Below are 20,285 nucleotides of genomic sequence, written 5' to 3'. Positions count from 1 at the left end.
CCAGCGGCTAGGGATGTTGGCCACTGATAGCTCACAATTAAGTCAACCCACTGGAATTGCGCTCTGTTGAAAAGAGCTGTCTTGTCTTATGATGCTTCACCCTCTTGAGAGTTGCTGTACTCAATACAGAGAATGAAAGCTTCAGTCCAGAAATAAGTAGTTCCGGCCTTCTTTCCCCAATTCAGGATATCTTTGAAGGGTTAGGTCAGCTTTAAGCTTTCAGTGGGATCAACTGAGCCCTTCTTGCCAATGCATTGGAGTTCACATTGTCCCTCTTCCCAATCCTGCTTCCATCTGCCTGAAAATCTGTCTCAGAGTGTGTTTTCCTGGGCAGATTAGTTTCCTGTGGCTGCAATGACAAAGCATTACAAACTGGGTGACTTAAAACAGTAGAAACTTATTTTCTCATAACTCAAAAGTCCAGAAATCTGAGTCAAAGTGTTGGCAGGATTGGTTTCTTTCTCTTTTTTCTTTTTGCTTTACTTCTAGCTGCTGGTGTTTGCTGGCAATCATTAGCTCGTCTAGGCTTGTGGACCCATCACCCCAATAACTGCCTCTGTCTTCACATCACCTTCTCTTCTGTGTGTTTCTTAAAAAGACACTTTTCATTGGATGTAAGGCCCACACGGATAATCAGGGATGGTCTCATCTCAAACCCTTTCATTTCATTTTATCTGCCAGATCCTTTTCCCGAATATAATTGCATTCACTTGTTCTGGGCAGACACATCATTTGAGGCAGCACCATTTAATTCATTACCCTAAAAATCAGTTAGTATGGTGGAATATAGAGCTCTAAAAAGCATATTTAAAATTTGGGTTTAGGAGCCAAACCAGCCACCAACTGACCATCACTAGGGGTGAATGAGACCCCTGGATTTCAACAGGAGGGGTCAATGATTTAAACTTTCACTGTGGTAAACTGGGATGGAAAAGATGTACTCTGGCAAGGTGTCTCAGAGGTTCAAGTCAAGCAGTAAATATCAGGGCTGTGGAAGCAAATGGTTATTATATTAGGAAAGACAATGAAAGCCTGATAGTGATTAGTCATAATTTAAAATGAAATGTAAAAACCATACCTCTTTACTGGCAGCATATAAAAGACTCTCATTTTCTGCAGGTGGTGAGCCAAAAAAGTCTAGAATCAGTTTCAGGATCTAATTAGAAGAGTAGCCAAGCTCCAGAGGGTGCTATCTTCTTTATCTTGGTAGACTGCCCCTTTCAAGGAAGGGCCCTGATTGGAAAGGAGTGAGACTCTAAGGCTTGGAATAGCATGTCCAAATTGATGTACACAAAATCTTGAATTCCTGAAAATCTGGGCTTACAAAGGTAGATAATTCTCCTTGAAACAAGCTAGGCTTTAGGTAATATAGAGAACTCTGAAAAAAATAACTTGTTTCTCTCCTTTAGGATCAGTACCCACCTCCATTCCTGGCCATCAGAACAATCTCTCGCTTCATGTCACAACACAATTAGCTGGGAAAGTTCTGGATCTGCTAAAGAAGGAAGGGACTAGATCCCCCAGAGAAAGGAAGATCTAGACCACAGTTACTGGAAGACAGCTGGAGAGTGGGTAGGAACTGGATGCTGAGGGTGTTGGCTCAAAGGGTAAGTAAGTAGAATATATTTGGATAAGTTTTTGTATTTTTGATAGTTGTATTGTATTTTTGATAGTTGCCATTCTGACTGAAGTGAAATGAAGTCTTTATTTATTTATTTATTTATTAATTAGAGAGGATTGAACTCAGGGGCACTCAAACACTGAACCACTTCCTCAACCCTATTTTGTATTTTATTTAGAGACAGGGTGTCCCTGAGTTATTTAGTGCCTTGCTTTTGCTAAGGCTGACTTTGAACTTGAGATCCTCCTGCCTTCCAAGCCACTGGGATTACAGGCATGTGCCATCACGCCTGGAAAGATGAAATCTGAGAGTAGTTTTGATTTGCATTTCAGGTGAGAGGTTCTTAATATGGAAGCACTCTCCTGTGATGTGGGAGCTTGACCCTGCCATAGCTTGACCCTAAAAGATGGTGTTAATATATTGCTTTAATGGCTTCTGAGGCTCAGAGAAAGCAATAGCCCATGTCAAGGTGGAACTGTCATGATTCCTTTATTACACACAGGGACAAAAGGATCAACGAGTTTAGAGAAATGGATGTGCTAGAATAAAGCCAGAAAACCCAGCTGCCCACTGTTCCTCAGGAGGTCCTGGAGAGCCTCATTCTCCAAAGTGACAAGGAATGTGCTGGTGAGAGTGGCGCAGCATTATTATAACCGTAGGAGATGCCATTTTAGAACTGATAGCCACAAGCATGAAAGGCTCCTAAAATAGTAGAGGGCAGGTGGTGGAGCATAACTGTCAGAAGAAAAGTGGCTGCTTGAGTATCCTCAAGGCCAGGCAGCTGGCTTCCTACAGGGGGCAGCATTTAGGAGAAACAGCGTGCCAAGTGCAAGGTGCCCTTTAAAGGACCCGGTCTTGGATGTCATTTCCACAGCATTATATTTGAAGGAAAGGAATCACTATGACAGGTGCACACACAGGGAAGGAAAATCAGGTTCACCTTTCGAAAGGAAAACTGTCAAAGAACTTGAACTTGCAAGTATATTTCAAAACAACCTAAGGGAAAGTCTTGGGGGGAATTAATGCTTCTTATCATGGCAACCTAAGAGTCTGTGGGTATCAAAGTCATGGTTTCCAAAGGGAACATTGTCAGTGGGGACATTGGGATTTAAGCTACAGCTGTTGCCGAGTCACAGAAGGACCTGTGTCAAAGAACCAGTAGGTAAAGGAAGGGGCTGATATCCTCACTTAGGGACATTGGCCCAATTACTAGATGGAGAAATGGTTGCTTAACTGAATGGGGAATGCACAAATTTGGCCCCCACTGGGACATATTTTGTTATTTTCCTATTTAATTCTGTCAGTCAAATGACCCCAGCCTAGGAGCCTGAGAAATACCACCCAGGTAAGCCACCTGGACTGGAAAAGTACAAAAGTAATTTAGAATATATAATGGAGGGAGATGATGAGCGTCAGTTTAGTCTCCAAGAATAGAGACTGCAGCCAGTTTGCAGTTCATCCCACTAAGCTTTGTGCAGTTTTCCTGCAGAACAAGAGCATTCACAATCTTGGAGGAATTTTATCCAGTTGGGGTCAATTTATCTCATGGAGAAAGTACCTCTGGGTCTCTTCAGGACTCAAGGACTCATTTCTCCAGTAGCTGGATGTTACCCACTGGTGGCTTACACCCAATTTGCTCAGAAACAGCCCTTAGCTGAAAAATGGAGGCTTGCCCAAAGTAATACCTCCCTCTCTGGGGGCTATTACATCCAGTGACTAGTGGGATCTGAAGGTATGAAGTCCAGTCCCCTTGACTCAAATTGGGAAATTTCTGGAAGACTATCCCAGCTCCATAGCTTTTGGTGGAGTCATAAGATGACCTGCAGCAATTTCACTGTAGTTCACCTTCCTCCTCTGCCTAGCCCTCTTGTCTTCACTGCCTTGGGCTGCTGCTCTCAACTACATTCCAATAGGGTTCCCGTCACTGATAGTGACCTTAGCACCTGATTCCCTTAGAATGCCATCACTGATAGTGAGCTTAGCACCTGATTCCCATTGAATGCCATCAATGACACCACAATTTATATAATGTTTACTGAGTCAATTTATAGGTCTAAGTTCTTTACATATATTGTCCCTTTAGGTCCACTCAATAATTCTATAAAGAAGCTATTATTTTGGGCTGGGGTTGTAGCTCAGCGGACAGCACTTGCCTAGCATGCATGAGACACTGGGTTTGATTCTCAGCTCCACATAAAAATCAACAAATAAAATGAAGGCATTCTCTCCATCTACAACTACAAAAAAGTTAAAATAGAAGCTATTATTTGTATTTGCATTGTACAGATAATAAATTGAAAATCACTTGTTGAAGTTCACAGAGATAATAAATGGCAGTCACCTTTAAACTCAGATCTGACTCTAGAACCTGAAGTCTTGACAGCTACCTTTGAATTTCCCTTATTTCATGGTCCTAAGACTATGATATTTATGTAGCATAAAAACTTGGTCATAATCTTGGATGGGCTCCTAAGTGATAATACAGACATATTAAAGATTTGAGTTAGCTTTGCTGCAGTAACAACCCCAAAGTCTCAATGATTAATAAAGACCAACACAGATTTCTCATCCATCATATGTGTTGGCAGCTCTGACTAGGCTGTGATGACTTTCCTTCCCACATCTTCTGCTAGAACTGATGCTCAGAATTCAGTTTCTGTTGGGGGTCTGATCTCTTTATGGCAGAGGGAGAAGGGCAAAAAACCTGATGGAAACTTGTGATGGGATATGTTACATTTACTCACTTCAACAAGTTACTTTGCAAGCCCAGAGACAATGACCTTCTCACTGGGAAAGGGAGAGTGATTATAAACAATAATGCCATTGACTGTAGTATTCATGTCAGGGTAAAAGCAAATTAATAATCCACTTCCACCAGTTAAACAATTTAAACTCAGAAAATATTTCCATAATGTGTCTTAGGTGCTGGGGTCACCATGATTGTCAACTGTTTCAGTAACTCATGGTGTTTATTCTTTTGGCTACTTATCAGAGATGCAGTATACCTCAGGGACTCTCTTCCCCACTTACTGGGATTCTCAGAAGAAATGCTAGTGTGTTACCAGCTTACAAAGACTTCCCTATCAGGGAACTTGTGAAGAAGAATGGGAAGCTTAGTTGGACACATCACTTTTGAAAGAAGGCAACATTTTTCATATTTCCATTGCCTAAAAGACAGGATTACACAGAGGGGATAAAGTTCTCAGATTAATACAAGTGCAGAGGAGTTGAAAGGGTCTACTTAAATTCAAGTTTCAGGGAGCTAGCAGAGAGGCATTTACAAAGTCAAATACCCTGTGCTAGAGAGGGGACATAGCAAGCAGAGATGCTTTGGGGCTTTACCAGATAAGTCTCTGTGATTGTGCAGTAAATCTTGTCTTTCCTCCAAGTTGGGGATCCTTTTTGTGGCTATAAGAAAGACCCCTGTTCTTACCACAAGTGTTAGGGAGATGTAAGTAAGCAAAAGCAGGATGCCTGGATTTAACATCATGGAAGAAAGCAAAGAAGGATAGTAAAGTTCTTCATTTTGCAAGAGAGGATTTTGGTCTTATATTTTTTATGTGAAAATCGTGATTTGAAAATACCTTTTCCTCCAATGTGCTTTCTGTCAATTTTGGTACCACTGAGACCCAAGGAACACTACTTGGCTGGCTGCCAAACTAAATACATCTCGGCCAAGCTCCTAATAATGGAAACTAACATGTGGTGGGAAAGCGTCTAAAGGATGTTTTGTAGAATAAAAAGTTCCTGATGAGATTGCAGAAACAATCATTTCTTCTTTGCTCTTTAAACCTAAATAAAATAGATTAAATCTATCAGCTTTCTTTTGTTCCGTTAATACAGACTTAAATTCCAAATGGTTAACTTCAACTACTAACATTGTAAGGATTTTCTTAAATTTGTGTCTATTAAAGGGAAGCTCATATATGATAAGAAAGTTTCAAAATACAGTTTTCCCCCAAATATAAAATACTTAGTTTCATATTTATTCAGTTGGATTCATATCCGGGTGCTATTAGATGAAAATTATGAATTATTTAAATTTTTTTTGACTAGTGCATTAAAAAAAAAAAACAAAACTAATGCACCCACTTTACCATAACAACTGCAGGGATCTAGAGTAAAGCTAGTGACATTGATATGTTGTCTATTCACTTGACTGAAGTTTGTGCTATTGCACGACAGCAACGGATGTTTCTAGTTCTATATGCACCCTCATATCTGTCTGTACTGATGAGTATACTTTGTCTCAGATACAACTTCCTCATTTGGGAAATACAAATTTGTGATTATTTACATGCATGTCACCTTCATTTTGGCTTTAGAAAAGATAATGGCATGAGTCAGAGCCATTGGAATCATCCACAGCATCCAGCGCCTTTTTTTTTCCCCTTATAAATATCAACATATGTTTTATTTCTATGTGAACGGGGCTAGCCATCCCTTTATTTTGAAATTAAATAATTAGAGTCAAGGAAAGACTTTCAGAAACCTGTCCAGGGAGCAAAAGTGTTTTGCTTTTTGATTTCAACATAAACAGAAGTTTAAATTTTGTCTTTTGAAAATTACTTTTTCTGAAGACTGTTTTAAAAAGATAGTGGTCCAAAGAAACAAATTTCCAAAGTTTTGTGAGTTTGGTGACTGACTTGCTGGCAGTTTGCTGCTATACAGATGCCCTGAGTCTATCTTTGAGACACTGACTCCATTAGAGGCAGGGTAAAGCCAACACCTTAGAAACACATAGAACTTTGATCCATGCACCACGGCAGGTCCCAAGACATTCACTAATGAAAAATATTGCTCAGGTCACATGCACATGCAATGCTCATAGAAAAAGAAGTTCAAATCCAGGTGGGGATGTGTCAGATTCAGAACTAAGAAGATGGATATTATGTGAATTTTTTTTTTTTTTTGGTATCAGGGATTGAATTAAGGGGCATGTAACCACTGAAACACATCCCCAGCCCTTTTTAATTTTTTTATTTTGAGACAGGGTCTTCCTAATTTGCTTAGGGCCTCGCTAAATTGCTGGGGTGGCCTTGAACTTGTGATCTTCCTGTCTCAGCCTCCCAAGTCCCTGGGATTACAGGTATGTGTTATTGTGATGGGAAATTTTGTGGATTTCTGAAGAAATATTTTTAAATTAAGAAGAGTCAAGTGATATGCAAGTGGCCTCATTTTCAAGGATTTCACACACGGGCTCTTCTTAAACATAAAAAACTGCTTGATGTTTGAATATACCTTATACTTTGGGGTTTTATTTTTAAAATTAGGCTTACCTCTGCTTTTGCAAGGCCATACCTACTGGTATAAGTTAATTCATTGTTTTAATTATTTATTTGTTCAAAAGATATTTATTGACTTTCTATTATTTGTTGGTAGTGGGAATACAGTAATTTGGACTTAGGCACTAAATAAATAAAAGAAGCTTCAGTTGTGAGAAGTGTCATTGAGGAAGTGAACAGTGGTATTAGAAGGACTTTGAGGTGGTGGTGGTTGGGGTAGGGGATGCCTGTGTTCAGGGTGGTCAAGCTGGGTGTACCTAAGACACAGGAAGGAACCAACAGTGCAGAGATCCAAGGGGAAACCACCCAGGCAGAGTGAGCAAGCAAAGGAAGATTCTGAGATGGTAAAGGGCTTGGTGTGCTTTGGAATGGAGCCCCTGTGGCACCAGTGCACCGTGAGACGAGATTGTTAAGAAGCCTCCATTTTCTTCTAAGTGCAAACCAGGGGGGTGTAGGTGGGGGAACCATGTAATCTGATTTAAATCAGAAGCATAACAACATTAAAAGATAGCAGTTACGGGGCCTGGCCTCATTTACATCATTGAAATTATTGGTCTTTCACGCCACCAAATTTTTTCCTTTGTACTAGATATTTACAGATATCTGATTCCTTATATGTGTTGCGAAGTTTCCAATTCTTGGGGTCTGCTCTCCTTTAGCCTTTCCTTCTCAACACTCACAGCAATTTCCCTGATCATATTCTGCCTTTATCCGTCTTGGTTCAAGATGTTCTTGTCACTGGGTTGACGATGTACTCCCTGGATAAAGCCATTACTCTGTCATTTTCTCATGATGTCACCTCTGTAACTGGCTTCAACAGTTTTCCTTTACTGCACTCTGACAGTTTCTACAAGCAAAATGAAGAACATATTCTCCTTCCATTTGTGTTCAAATGTGTAAAATGCAAGGAATAGGCAGGGTTGGCTGGCTTGGGAACCAGCCCTAGGGGAAAGACATTACAGAGTACATGGCAAAAAGAGTTGAAGAAGCAACCTGTCCATACCAGTCACTGTAGATACACGTTTCCCAGACCAGAGCAGAGGTAAAATCCAAGAGCATCTGTTTGAACTGTTGCAATTCTAAGATTGCTGTATTCTAAGAGGATACTCTCAATATAAATCTTCCGATTTCTGAAATTAAAAAACTATGCCTGAAGCATCTTATTTATGTCCTGGAAAATACTGGAGAAAGGATTTGCCATTGGTACTAATAGATGGGCTCAGAGTTGTCACATGTGATTAGACATTCAGCAATACTGTTGTCAAGGGTTTGCCTCTGGGGAGGGTGAAAGCCCAAGGGAAATCCATCCTTAAGGTTTGACTGAGGTTCTGAGAGTTCATTGTATTTTATGGGAGAGCAATCTTACAGTTCACTACTCCTTTCAGCAGAGGAAATTCATCCATAGCGTCCATGCATACACCATGAGTTAGGTCAGGGAATTTTAGGTTTGACTAGGCAAGGGCTGCTCTGCTTGGCAGAGTTCTCCAACCTTCTAAGGGAGGAACTCTGTAGCCCTCTATAGATTTGGAAAAACAGGATAAAAAGGGAGTATTGTGGTTAGAGTTGCCTTAGGAAAAAATTATTATGGGGAATTCATGGAAAAACATTGCTTTCCAATTTCAGAACTACTCAAAATATCTGGTAGGCTAAATATAGAAAACTGTTCACAACCTTGCAGGTCCTAAGGTCTGGCTAAATGTGAGCTCTCGGGGGAGGGTTTCCTCTCCTCTCTTTTTCTCTTTCATTCTTTCTCTCTTCTCTTATTTCCTTCTCAAGCTACCCTGGAAGCTTAATCAAGAATAATTGTTAAATAGAAATCTTAATTGTTGTCCTAGTACAAGCTGTTATTTAATTTAAAAAATATTAAGTGATGTTAATGAAATTTCCCTCTGAAAAATAATAGCTGACATGAAACATGGAATGTTTCTCAAACTCAATGAGGTCACAAACACATCTTTCAGAAAATGGTCTATAAAGTTTGTGAAACTCAAAGGAATGCTGCAATCACCCAGTGTTCTACTAAGAATTATAGCAGCGGTAATTCAAAGAATTTTGCATGTTGGACTGGAAAATATTGATCTTTGTGCCCACTAAAATAGATATGTATCCACAGGAGGGAATTAAGGTTGGTGTAAAGTAAAACTCCATTCTATGAAGTGTGAGGCCTAAAATTCACTTCTAAATAGAACCAACAAAATGAATTCTCTGTTGATTTAACTTTTGGTTATTTTGTTCCCTTCTCGAAGGATGTGTGGGGGGATATCTATAATATTCAAACATTTTCTCCTACTTTACATGGATGTAGAGTCTAATTTCATTATCTATAGTAGTTATGTAAAGTCTTTGCAAACTGAGTGAACAAATATTGAGCAAATACTTCTGGGAAAAAGACTAAGTTAGAGCCCACAAGTCACTCATCACAACATGTTCATCAACAGATCAATGCATAGCCTTATTTTAAGTACATTTCTGTTCAAAGACTCCTTATCTAATATATATGGTTAGTTCATCCCATGGTTAACAGCTGCATAACTTATTCCTGTATGAAGATTCTTTAACACACATACACATTTTTTCCACAAAGCACATGACAGCCTCCTTGTGTTTTAAGAACATCAGGCAGCATTTTAGCACTAAGTTTAGGGGACATTTTAAATGCTAAAATTATCAAGAAAAATTGCAAAAAAAATGCACATTAGATTGACAGTGTGAAGGACTCTTGTTTATAATAAAAGGGCTGAAATAAGGAGGCAGATAATGATCCATCCTTATTCCATCTCAGCTAGAATCAGGCATTTTGAATTTTTACCAGTCTGTGCATGTCTGTGAATGGCCATGAAAGCCCAGGAACTGTTGCTTTGGGAGTTACAAATGTATTTTAGGTAGGTGGATTTACAAATAAAAATTTTGTTAATAATAAGAATCAACTGTGTATGCACATAAACATGTATTTTCCATTCTCTTCAACTCTGTCCTTGTCAAAAGTTCTTCTACATATGCATTGGGGAAGACTCTAGGCAACTACATTCCATTGAGAGTGAAACTAGATGCTGGCAAGTGCACGTCTAAGAAGGGTAGAATTTACAATAAGTTGAAATGTGCTGGTTCATGCTGTACCCAAACAATTCATGGATTTGGAAAACTAGACGCAGTAGGACCATCTCTGTGTGCGTGTCTTTAGTTTAATCCTCAAGGCATGGTCACACACAGAATTTTTGAGGGTTACTGGTAAAGTGGAAGACTGGCAGATGTCAAAGGGACCTCTCCTCCCATAAACAGGATGGCTGAATCCACTCGAATCCATTCTAATGATTCAACATGTTTCCTGGCTAATAGATGAAAAGGTAATTTCTATATGACAAAAAAAGAAGCAAAGCCAACCTCTTGGGAAGCCTGGAGTGATGCTGAAGTAGCACGTGGGCTTTGGGCTTTAGGACGGAGGGAATCAGACAAGGGCAGAAGGTAAGCCTCACCCACAAGACCATGAAGCTGGAATCCAGCTTCTCTGCACTAACTAGGAGCCTCAGCATCTGCCATGTCTGCGCAAAGGGGTGAAGAAACTACCCACAAGGCTTGAGAAATGACCAGTGTTGTCATTCCTAAAAGATAAAGACTATAAATCTGTGCTGATGGGAGTAGTCCACACGTTCTCTTCCCATGATGGGAATTCATGTGAAAAAATAATAAATCAATGGATGACATTTCTGAAGCCCAGCTAATTCAGTCCTTTTCCATTACCAGAGGCAAGTGGAATTTTTATAGGGAACATAATCATACTAATTGATAAACACTAATAAAATATTATAAATCATGTGAAAAACACCACCATTAAGGAGATACAACCATTACAGCAAAAGGGAAAATTAGTATTCTAAACTTATAATAAAAATTTTGAAAGAGAATAGAAAATATTTTAAAATTGAAACATAAAAAGAAGGAAAATAAATTATAACAAGAGAAAAAAGACAATAGTAACAAAGAACTCTATGCTGAATTAAAACAGATATTTTAGAAAATTATGACTGTTTATATTAAAAATTCTGTGCTTGATTTAAATCCCAACTTAGACACTTTTGAAGAGAGATTCAGTAAGCTGGAAAATAAATCCATCAAAATAATACACAAAAAGAAGAAGAAAAAAATGGAGAGGGCGTGTTTTAAAACTAAGCTTTCAAACATGTGGACTGTTTTAACATAAAAAAAAATATACAGAAAAAACCGCAAAAATGGGAAGTTACATTCCATGTGTACAATACATCGAGATACACTCTACTGTCATATATATCTAAAAGAATTTTTAAAAGTGATAAAGAAAAGTAAAATTAAAGAATTCTTAAGTTGAAATATTGTTCAGAAGGCAGATATAAAAGTTGATCACCTTTAAGTCGTGTTGAGTCAAATACATTTTTTAAAATTTTAGTGGTGTAAAATAATTTTTTCCTTAGTTCCTGAGAAGGGAGCCTCTAAAACTTGGAGTTTTCCAAATGATAGGAGTGTCTTTATTATTCATATATAATAATGAAAATAATAAATAATGCAACTGTAATTTTAAGTGTACTGCTTTCCTATGTTTCAGATCATTCTAGTGAATTCCAGAAGCTGAGTACTCTGAATGGTGAGTGGAAACTTCTAATTTTAGTCAGTTGATCACAGCATGGATGGTTTGGAATCCCCAGGCATGTGACTTGTGTCTAAGTGCGGGTAGACTTGTAGAGGACTCTGCCCTGCTCTGTGGCATATGACCCAACTCTGGGTAGTTGATATCAGAAGTCATTGTAAACAGCAACCACTGAAAGTAGGAATGAAATGAATAACTTCCAATCCTGTAGATGGTAAAAGAAGAATAAAGCAAACTTGATTAATTCACCAGAAAACTGAAGAGGAGAAAAAAGTAAACCAAGGAAAATCATGGTAAAAAGGGAAATACAAGGTAAGATGGTAGAAATAAAGCCAAGTGTATCCACCCCGATGACAATGAATGCCCCTTTCTTTCATCTTTTAACTTAGGATTTCTCTCAGCTATCACCTTTTCCAGGAAACAATCTCTAACACAGCTGTGTGGGATTAGGTGTCCCCTGTAAGCTTTCATGTTGGCTCCTTCTATTACCTGCTCCTACCCCAAAGACTAAAGGGGTTCAAGCCTTAGCGTGGGGACCTCCACTTTGCAAGCTCACTGCAGAGTGAGCCTCTCCCAGAGCCTGGCATACTGCAGAGATGCCAAGCATTTTTCTCATAGCAACTTGATGCATTTTTAGTTATAGATCTTAAAAGTTATTTCAAGTTCATTTAAAAACAAGGGCATCACAGAGTGGGGGAAAAGCACAGAATTACCAAAATTCTCTCAGAAGCAATTGTGATTGATATACATTTTCTGACTTCTTCTTAGGTACGTTTGGAATCATACAAAGATGTATGTGATATGTTCTTTATTTTTATTTCTGCTTAGAAATGTATTTTGGTCATCTATATCATGTTCATAGAGGTTGTCTTTCCTCATCAGTTAATATAGATGTATGTTTTATATGTTCATTTTAAATTTTTACATAGTATTCCATTAGATGAAAATAATTACAATAATCATCAACATTTATTGAGTGATTACTTTGAGCTATGTATTTTGCTAAGTATTGTACTAAGTACCTTATAGTCATCACTTTATTTAATCTTCACAGGAATTTATGAGACCTATGCTATGATTAGTTTTCCACTTTGCTATTGAGGAAACTATGGATCAGAGATGAGTATTGCCAGGGACTGTTTGAGACCATTGTCTACATCCTTCACAACTGCTTTCTGGTATCCTACCACATTGAACATGCCTGTATTGGTGGATGATTAAGGTTTTTCATTATTATTATTTTTGCAATAATAAACAAAATGTTGGAAAATAGAGATAACATGTGAGTTTATTAATCATGACCATTTTGCTGTTCCATCTTTCCTCTCCCTTGGCCTTTTTCTTGTTACTTAAATGTGGAAAAAAGAAATTCAGAATTCCATCACACTCATTTTTATGAAATATGATAGTACTTGGTATAGGCAGGCCCTCAAGACTCCTTGGAATCAGGAAATCTTTAGCTCATTGTAGGCCATTTAAAACAAATTTCTTGGAAATTCTTCAATGCTCACTTCGAATTTGATTAAGATCCTACTTCATGGCAGTTACTGTGGATTCAATTACACCAGGAACTTAGGTTATTGCTCTTTGAGAAGGACTGGAAAGTGGTTAGCTTCCCTTTTATAAAAAAAAATATTGTCATGAAGAATAAAGCAACGAATTTTCTCAGTTGGAAAGGTGTTGATACACATTTGCCAAACTTCCCAATTTATAGTTTGTGAAATGAAGACAGATGACATTTCCTACTTCACTACAACATGTAATTTAAGGAACTAGAAATCTGGAGATGGGGGACTCAGAGAAAGGGAAAAAATTCCTTTTGGATTAAATTTACTGCTTCATCCCCCCCCTCCAATTATAATACCATAAACATTTTCCCATATTTGTCCTCTTTTGGAGAGGACAAATGAAATAAATGAGATAAAAATTAAAATGCAGGACTTCCTTTATGTAATCAAGGTGCAGGTCTCTTCAGCTCAATTTATTTCACCTAAAATGGGTGTCTAAGAGAAGCAAGCACAAAAGGCATAAGTTGGCCTGGGTGATGAGAATTAATTCACATTTCTCACATAAACAATGCTAATATGCAGCCCCTGTTATTGATTTACTGAGAAGATGCTACATTCAATCATGCCATCTTCTTAAGAGGATGTGTGCCTGCTCAAAGTTGCTGGGAAAACAGGTTGCACTGAATTGATCTGAACCAGAGTCTCCATAGACCTCATGACTTTTTGTTTGCAAATACTTTCCCATTGATTCCTAATTCAGTTGCCTCTGGCTTGCCCAATGCAGACTCTTTGGTCCCATTTCAAAGTTTTGTTCAGTTGTTAAGGAAATATTTGGAGATGTCTTCTGTGGACTAGCCAGCATTCTCACATATTTTTCCAAGTTAGCCCCTTGTGTTGTACTCTAGGGCTCCTAGAGATGCCAAATATTGGCACATGCCCACAAAAACACCTGCTGTGATCTGTGTGGAAATTCAGAGAAAGTCCCTTCCTTCCATTCATTGGTTTGGGCTTTGGTTTCCTTTGCATCTCATTTACAATGTTTCCTTAGTCCCCCTATAAATAGAGGCCTAAAGGAGATAAACTGTTCATTCTGTCCCCAAAAGTAAACTTTCACACACTTCCTTTCCTTGGTATAGAGATTCCAAATGATACTAACTCTGTAGAGTTACTTGGACATGCATGAATTCTAATGAGCACAAATATACCCAGACTGAGGTTGCTGTTTTAGATTTAGAATGAACTTGGATAAGATAGAGAATTTCCCTACTCTACTCTCAATGGCTGATCCAGAAACTCTGTGAATCCTGTTTTACAATATTGGATATTAATGAAATCTGAAGTGTCCAAGTGACTTACTAATAACTACAGAACTTTGGAAGCAGAGTTATTATACATGAATATTTGGTACACTAAAAAAAATGTTCTTCACCAAAAAAAGTAGGAATGTGGTTGTTTGACTGTCATAAATATAGGGTTGACATATGAGATCATTGCAAGTTCAGAATAGCATAATATTAACAAACTGGAAGTTTTGATACTGGGAGAGAAACATTTCATGAAATAAAAAGGGTAAGACTTAATCTTGATTACTGTAGAGATCTTTCTTTTTATACCATTTGCAGTTTCTATAGACTTAACTTGGGTCAGAAAATACACAGTAGAGATGAGATTTGCTGCTTTCCAGAAAAGAAAAATAAAGGTGATTATTTTGGTGAAAAAGAGGAAATTGTTAGCTTATGCCTCGGGCCTTACCATAGCACTAGGATTACACCCCAGGTTAGCATGATAGTCCTATCTACTTAGAATCAGTGGAGTGGCAGTAATTATCTGGTTGAAAAATCAACACTTTCTTTACTCTTTTCTTCTCATCAACTATGAAAACTGGTCCATATAAGCAGAGAAAATAAGTTGAAGCCATATAACTGCCCTTCTTTCCTCTTGCTTGATCTAACTTTCTAGCAGAAAATGTATTCAAATGAAGACAAGTGACATTAGTAAAATGAAATAGGATATATGATCTCATCATTTGCTAGACCACTGTTTCTTAAATTTTAATGTGAATGTACATCACCTAGAGTAGGACCTTGTTAAAATGTTCATTCTGATATAGCAGGTTCTGACATGACCTGAAATCCTGAAGTTTAGCAAGCTCTGAAATGATGTTCATGGTGCTAAGGACCCAAATGTTGTTAATGGTGCTGAAGACTACACCTTGTACAGTGCTATAGTTTGGATCTTAAATATTCTCCAAATGTATGGAAGGTTTGGTCCCCAGACCATGACATTATTGGGAGGTGGTAGAACCTTCAGAAAGTGAGATTTAGTTAAAGAAAGTAAGATCAATTCGTTAAGTTAGGCCCTTGAAGAGGATATTAAGCTTCTGGCCTCTCTTCTTCCCTCTGTCTGTTTTGGGGCCACCATGAGACAAATACTCTCTTCCTCCACATGTTACCACCATAATGTACTATACCACCTCAGGCCAAAAGCAACTAGGCCAGGCGATCATGATCTGAAACTTCTAAAACCATAGGCCAAAATAATCCTTTCCTCCTTTTAAGTTGATTATCTGGGGTGTTTTTTCACAGTAATAGAAAACTGATTAATAAGTAGTTAGAAATGAAGAGATGTTTAAGCTGTTTTTTTTCTCCTTTGCCATTCTTTATATAGTCACATAGCCAACCCATTTGTACCTCTGAGATTTAAAGCTGAAAACTAAAAGTATTTGTAGCTTAACATTTGCTGGTTATTAGTAATTGTGGTAAAGGCTTAATGTAAAGAAGCCACAAACTGGAGAGCATTTTATGTTAAGTTTAATAATCCAGGCACAGATAGACAAATGCTCTGTGTTCTTACTTATTTGTGTAAGTTAAAAGTTGGTTTCATAGGAGCAAAAAAATAGAACAGGGGTTACTAGAGGCCAGAAGGGGGAAGGGAAGGAACATAGAAAGAGGTAAGATAATAGGTAAAAAAATATATATATATTGTTAGAGAGGAGGAATTAATTCTAACATCCTATAGAGCAGTAGGGTGACTGTAGTCTAGCAGAATTTATTACTTATTTCAAAATAACTAGAGGAGAACAAAAGGTTCCCAACACATAGAAATGATAAATGTTTGAGGAAAACAGAGATGGTAATTCCCCGATTTGATTGTACACATTGTATACATATAACGAGTTATTATACTATCCCCCATAAGTATTTACAAATATTATGTGTTAATTAAAAAGCAAAGATTCTAATTTAGTAGGCAGGAGTGAGGTCTGAAATGCTGCATTTCAAACATATTGCCAGGAGGCATCAAAGCTGCTGGTTCAAGGATCAAACTTTGAATGGTCAAGGTCTCTAAGGAACAGAATTTACAAAAATCTGCATCCCCCCCCCCTTTTTTTTCTTTTGTCTTTTTGATCATTGTTTCACAATGTTCGTGCCTGTCCTGCGATCCCAAAGCCTGGAGGTGTCCAGACTGGTCATCACTCTGCTGTGTATCCCAGGCTACGTGGATGGCTGAGACAAATTATTGTAACCCAGAGAATTCCCTACATGACCAGGACTGCCTCTGTTTTTCCCCGTTTTGAATAAATTGAAGTCAGCAGGATTTTGGTCACTTCTCACTTCTGCCCAATTCAAGTTTCTGTCTGCACATGTGTGTACGGATTATGTGGAAGCAAAGTCAGGTTCCATCAGCCGCACACCAGACAGTTCTTCATTTCCTAGGCTGGCAGTGGCAACCCAGTGCAGCTTTCCATATGTACTTAACCTTTGTTCCCCCAAGTTGCATCTACAGTGCATCCTCCCTCACCCCTCTCTGACTTCATTGTCAGCTTCCGGTTTCAGTCTAGGCTCTGTTGGCCACTGACCCTGGAGGAGAAACAACACAGAGCAATCCCAAGACCCTGTTAACCCGTGCCCTGTGTCTATCTTCTTTCTCATTACACATCCAGACACCTCCAGATGGTCTTTTGTTTCTGTGCTAAACAAACATATACAGTGAGGCTTTTCTCTATGGATTTCTTCTGAACTCATATTGCACAAGCGTGAAAACCGAAAAACATCCCACTTCCTTACCAGCCAGTTGAAACTTTCCTGATGACAGTCCTAAGTAACCACAACAGGCAGTGAGTTCACATTTCAGTTGGGAGGATTTCCCCTCCCCTCCTCTCCTGTCACTGAGGCATAGAGTTCCCAGCTGATTTCTCCATCTGGCCCAGCCATTCCTGGAAACCTGCTTCCAAAGAAGTCAATGAGAAGATGCGGAAGAGTTGCCTGGGAAAGGGAGGTATGTGGTCTAGTGGCTCTTTCATGGGCCTGCTGCCTATTTTATTTTTATTGTTATAATTATGTGGTTATATTAATACTAATAATGACAATTATTAGTATTTTGTGGTGCCGGGGATTGAACCCAGGGCCACGTAAGCACTCTCCCACTGAGTTACATCCTCAGCACTGCTGCCTAGAAACACAATTCTTACTTTGTTAAAGAGATATGAGCCACTAACTCCATTTCTTTTTCTTTTCTTTTCTTTCTTTTCTTTTCCCTTCCTTCCTTCCTTCCTTCCTTCCTTCCTTCCTTCCTTCCTTCCTTCCTTCCTTCCTTCCTTCCTTTCTTTCTTAGTAGGATTGAATCCAGGAACACTTTACCACTGAGCCACATCCCCAGCCCTTTTTGTTCTTTAGTTTGAGACAGGTCTCACCAAGCTGCTTAGGCCCTTGCTAAATTGCTGAGGCTGACTTCAAACTTGTGATTCTCCTGCCTCAGCCTCCAGAGCTGCTGGGATTACAGATGTGACCACCATGCCCAGGTACTAAATTCTTCCAAATAAAATAAACAATAAAGAATAAAAGTGGTGAGGACATGCAGAGGAGTTACAACTCCTCACTGGGCACATCTTAGGCATTAAAAATTTCAAAGATTGATCTTATACATAACATCTCAATTGACTTAGATAAAATACAAACCATAATTTTAGCAAAAAAGGGCTTTACTAAACACACACTCACATTATATAGAAAACAGCCTTAATGCAATACAATGTCTTCAATATTGAAGAGCATACCATATCTCCTGCCGCACCCTAGCTTTTCTCAGCATTTATCCAAGCAGGAGGGCTACATGGTCTCAGTGAGAACAAATCAATCAGTGTTTCCAGGAGTTAGTTTTTCCAAACTGGGTGAGAAAAATTTTTAGAAATGTAATTACTTGTGGGTCAGATTAAGATGCTGTATAATGGAATGATATTATGCAAAGCAAACTGTGTCATTGAGAGGCAAAGAATTAACACAGGAGGATCACAAGTCCAAAGTTCAAAGAAGCTTCAGCAACTTAGAGAGGCCGTAAGCATCTCAGGGAGACCTGTCCCTAAATAAAATATGAAAAAGGCTGGGGATGTGGCTCAGTGGTTAAGTGTCCCTGGGTTAAAGCTCTGGACCAAAAAAAAAAAAAAGAAAGAAAAAAGAAAAAAAACACAAAGCAAAATGACTGTAATGGTGGGGTGGATGCAGGGAATGATCAAGGTTTCCCCTAGGACCTTTTATGGGGCAGAAAATATTCACCACAATGTAGAATCCCAGGGGTTGAGGAAACCCACATTCAAAGATTGCATACACCTCACCCCACTCTAACCCAATGGGTGCCTTCTTGGAGACTGTCTGCATGTTTTACCACATTACTTCAGCAATTTCCATTACAAAAGAAGACTGTATCCTTTACCCATGGCATCGATGAGCACAGAAACCCAACTTTTTTCATGTGGCTCTAGAGGAGATACCACTGTTATTCTTATTTCAATCAGACAGAGAACAATACCTTCCTGAATGGACAACCAGTTGTAGTACTTGGCCTTTTGATGTTCTGGACTTTGTGGAATATGGCAGTAAACCCACACCATTGTTCCCTTTATGCTTTTCAGATTCAGAGCTAAATAATTCACATATGTTACCACTTTTATACCTCTCCATGTCCCTTTAAAGTAGATGCCAGGATCCAGACTTTACAAATCTTCCCTTTTGAAGATAGAAGAGTTAAAGTTACTTAGCTGAATTGGTGGGATGGTTGGATCCTTAGAGGATGGCTCTTGATCTCCCTAGTAAGGATCAGTTGCTCAGGAAAGATCTTGAGAAATCTGCAAGAGACTGACTATAATCAATTCATGTAAAAAATTAAGGCAGTCCTCATTCTTCTATCTGATCCATGTTCAAAATTTTTGTGGCAGTTACTTAAGCAAATTTTATAATAGAATTTTTTTACCACAGGCTATAATCAATTCCAGGTGAATTAAGGGATTAACTGTCAAAAGCAATCCCTTAAAAACCTTAGAAAATTATTTAATTGAATGTCTTTTAGATATTAGGGTTGTTTCTTTCTTAAGCAATCACAAAAGCAATAACTACAGAAGAAAATATCAATGAGTTTACATATGAAATTGAGAGTTTCCATTCACCAAATAATACCATAAACTTGAAGGACATATTTTTAGCATATCAGTAAAGAACATACCAGGATATGAGAAAGATTTCTATAAGTAGATGAGGAAAAGAAAAGCAATCCAACAAGAAAATTTTTAAAAAAAAGAACTATATTGACTTTTTTTTTATGGGAAGTGGGTACCCAGGATTGAACTCAGGGGTACTCAACCACTGAGCCACATCCCTATCCCTATTTTGTATTTTATTTAGAGACAGGTTCTCACTGAGTTGCTTAGCACCTTGCTTTTGCTGAGGCTGGCTTTGAACTCATGATCCTCCTGTCTCAGCCTCTCCAGACGCTGGGATTACAGGTGTGCACCACTGCACTTGGATATACTGGCATTTTACTAAAATAAATACATACAGTTTAACATAAACAAGTGACAAGTTAACAAGGTGCCTTCTTTCATAATAAGGGAAATACTGTATGGGTAAAGATGAGGCATAATAGGCACTCTGATACACACTGTTGATAGAAAAGCAAATTAGAACCACTTTGTAAAGCAGTTCTGCACTATTTAATGAGATAGAGGATATAAATTCTTATAATCTAGCAATTCTATCTCCCAACACACACACCACACATCAGCAGGCCTGTTTCAAATAATATGGTGTTAATGGAAGCTTCTGCATATTGGAAACATGTCCTTACTTTGTACAGTTCCATGGGGACCAAAGTAACAGTGATAAGTTACCTCTGAATCTGCAGAGAGGACACAGCACTGATATACACAAGTTTTAGATAACATGGCACTGTGCAAAGTGAGGATTAGATGTCTGTGTGTGTGT

General features: G+C 38.5%; 3 long non-coding RNA genes across 3 annotated transcripts in view; 1 reads left to right on the top strand and 2 right to left on the bottom strand.

Moving 5' to 3' along the window:
- Nucleotides 1–471: 471 nt before the first annotated feature.
- LOC125611539 lies at nt 472–17,661 on the bottom strand. Its single transcript, XR_007341733.1, has 2 exons — nt 17,100–17,661; nt 472–1,233 (listed from the first exon to the last, which is right to left on the bottom strand). It is a non-coding gene; the product is annotated as an uncharacterized LOC125611539 (long non-coding RNA).
- The window catches only part of LOC125611538, a 67,665-nt gene continuing 63,944 nt past the window's right edge, over nt 16,565–20,285 (top strand). The window contains exon 1 of the long non-coding RNA XR_007341732.1: nt 16,565–17,310. This is a non-coding gene — a long non-coding RNA (uncharacterized LOC125611538). The remainder of the gene's footprint in view (nt 17,311–20,285) is intronic.
- LOC125611537 overlaps nt 19,023–20,285 on the bottom strand; it is a 98,864-nt gene continuing 97,601 nt past the window's right edge. The window contains exon 9 of the long non-coding RNA XR_007341728.1: nt 19,023–19,153. This is a non-coding gene — a long non-coding RNA (uncharacterized LOC125611537). The remainder of the gene's footprint in view (nt 19,154–20,285) is intronic.

This window comes from Marmota marmota, unplaced genomic scaffold, assembly GCF_001458135.2.
Source record: "Marmota marmota marmota unplaced genomic scaffold, marMar, whole genome shotgun sequence".
NCBI classification, from domain to species: domain Eukaryota; kingdom Metazoa; phylum Chordata; class Mammalia; order Rodentia; family Sciuridae; genus Marmota; species Marmota marmota.
This window is presented reverse-complemented; position numbering and strand designations above follow the sequence as displayed.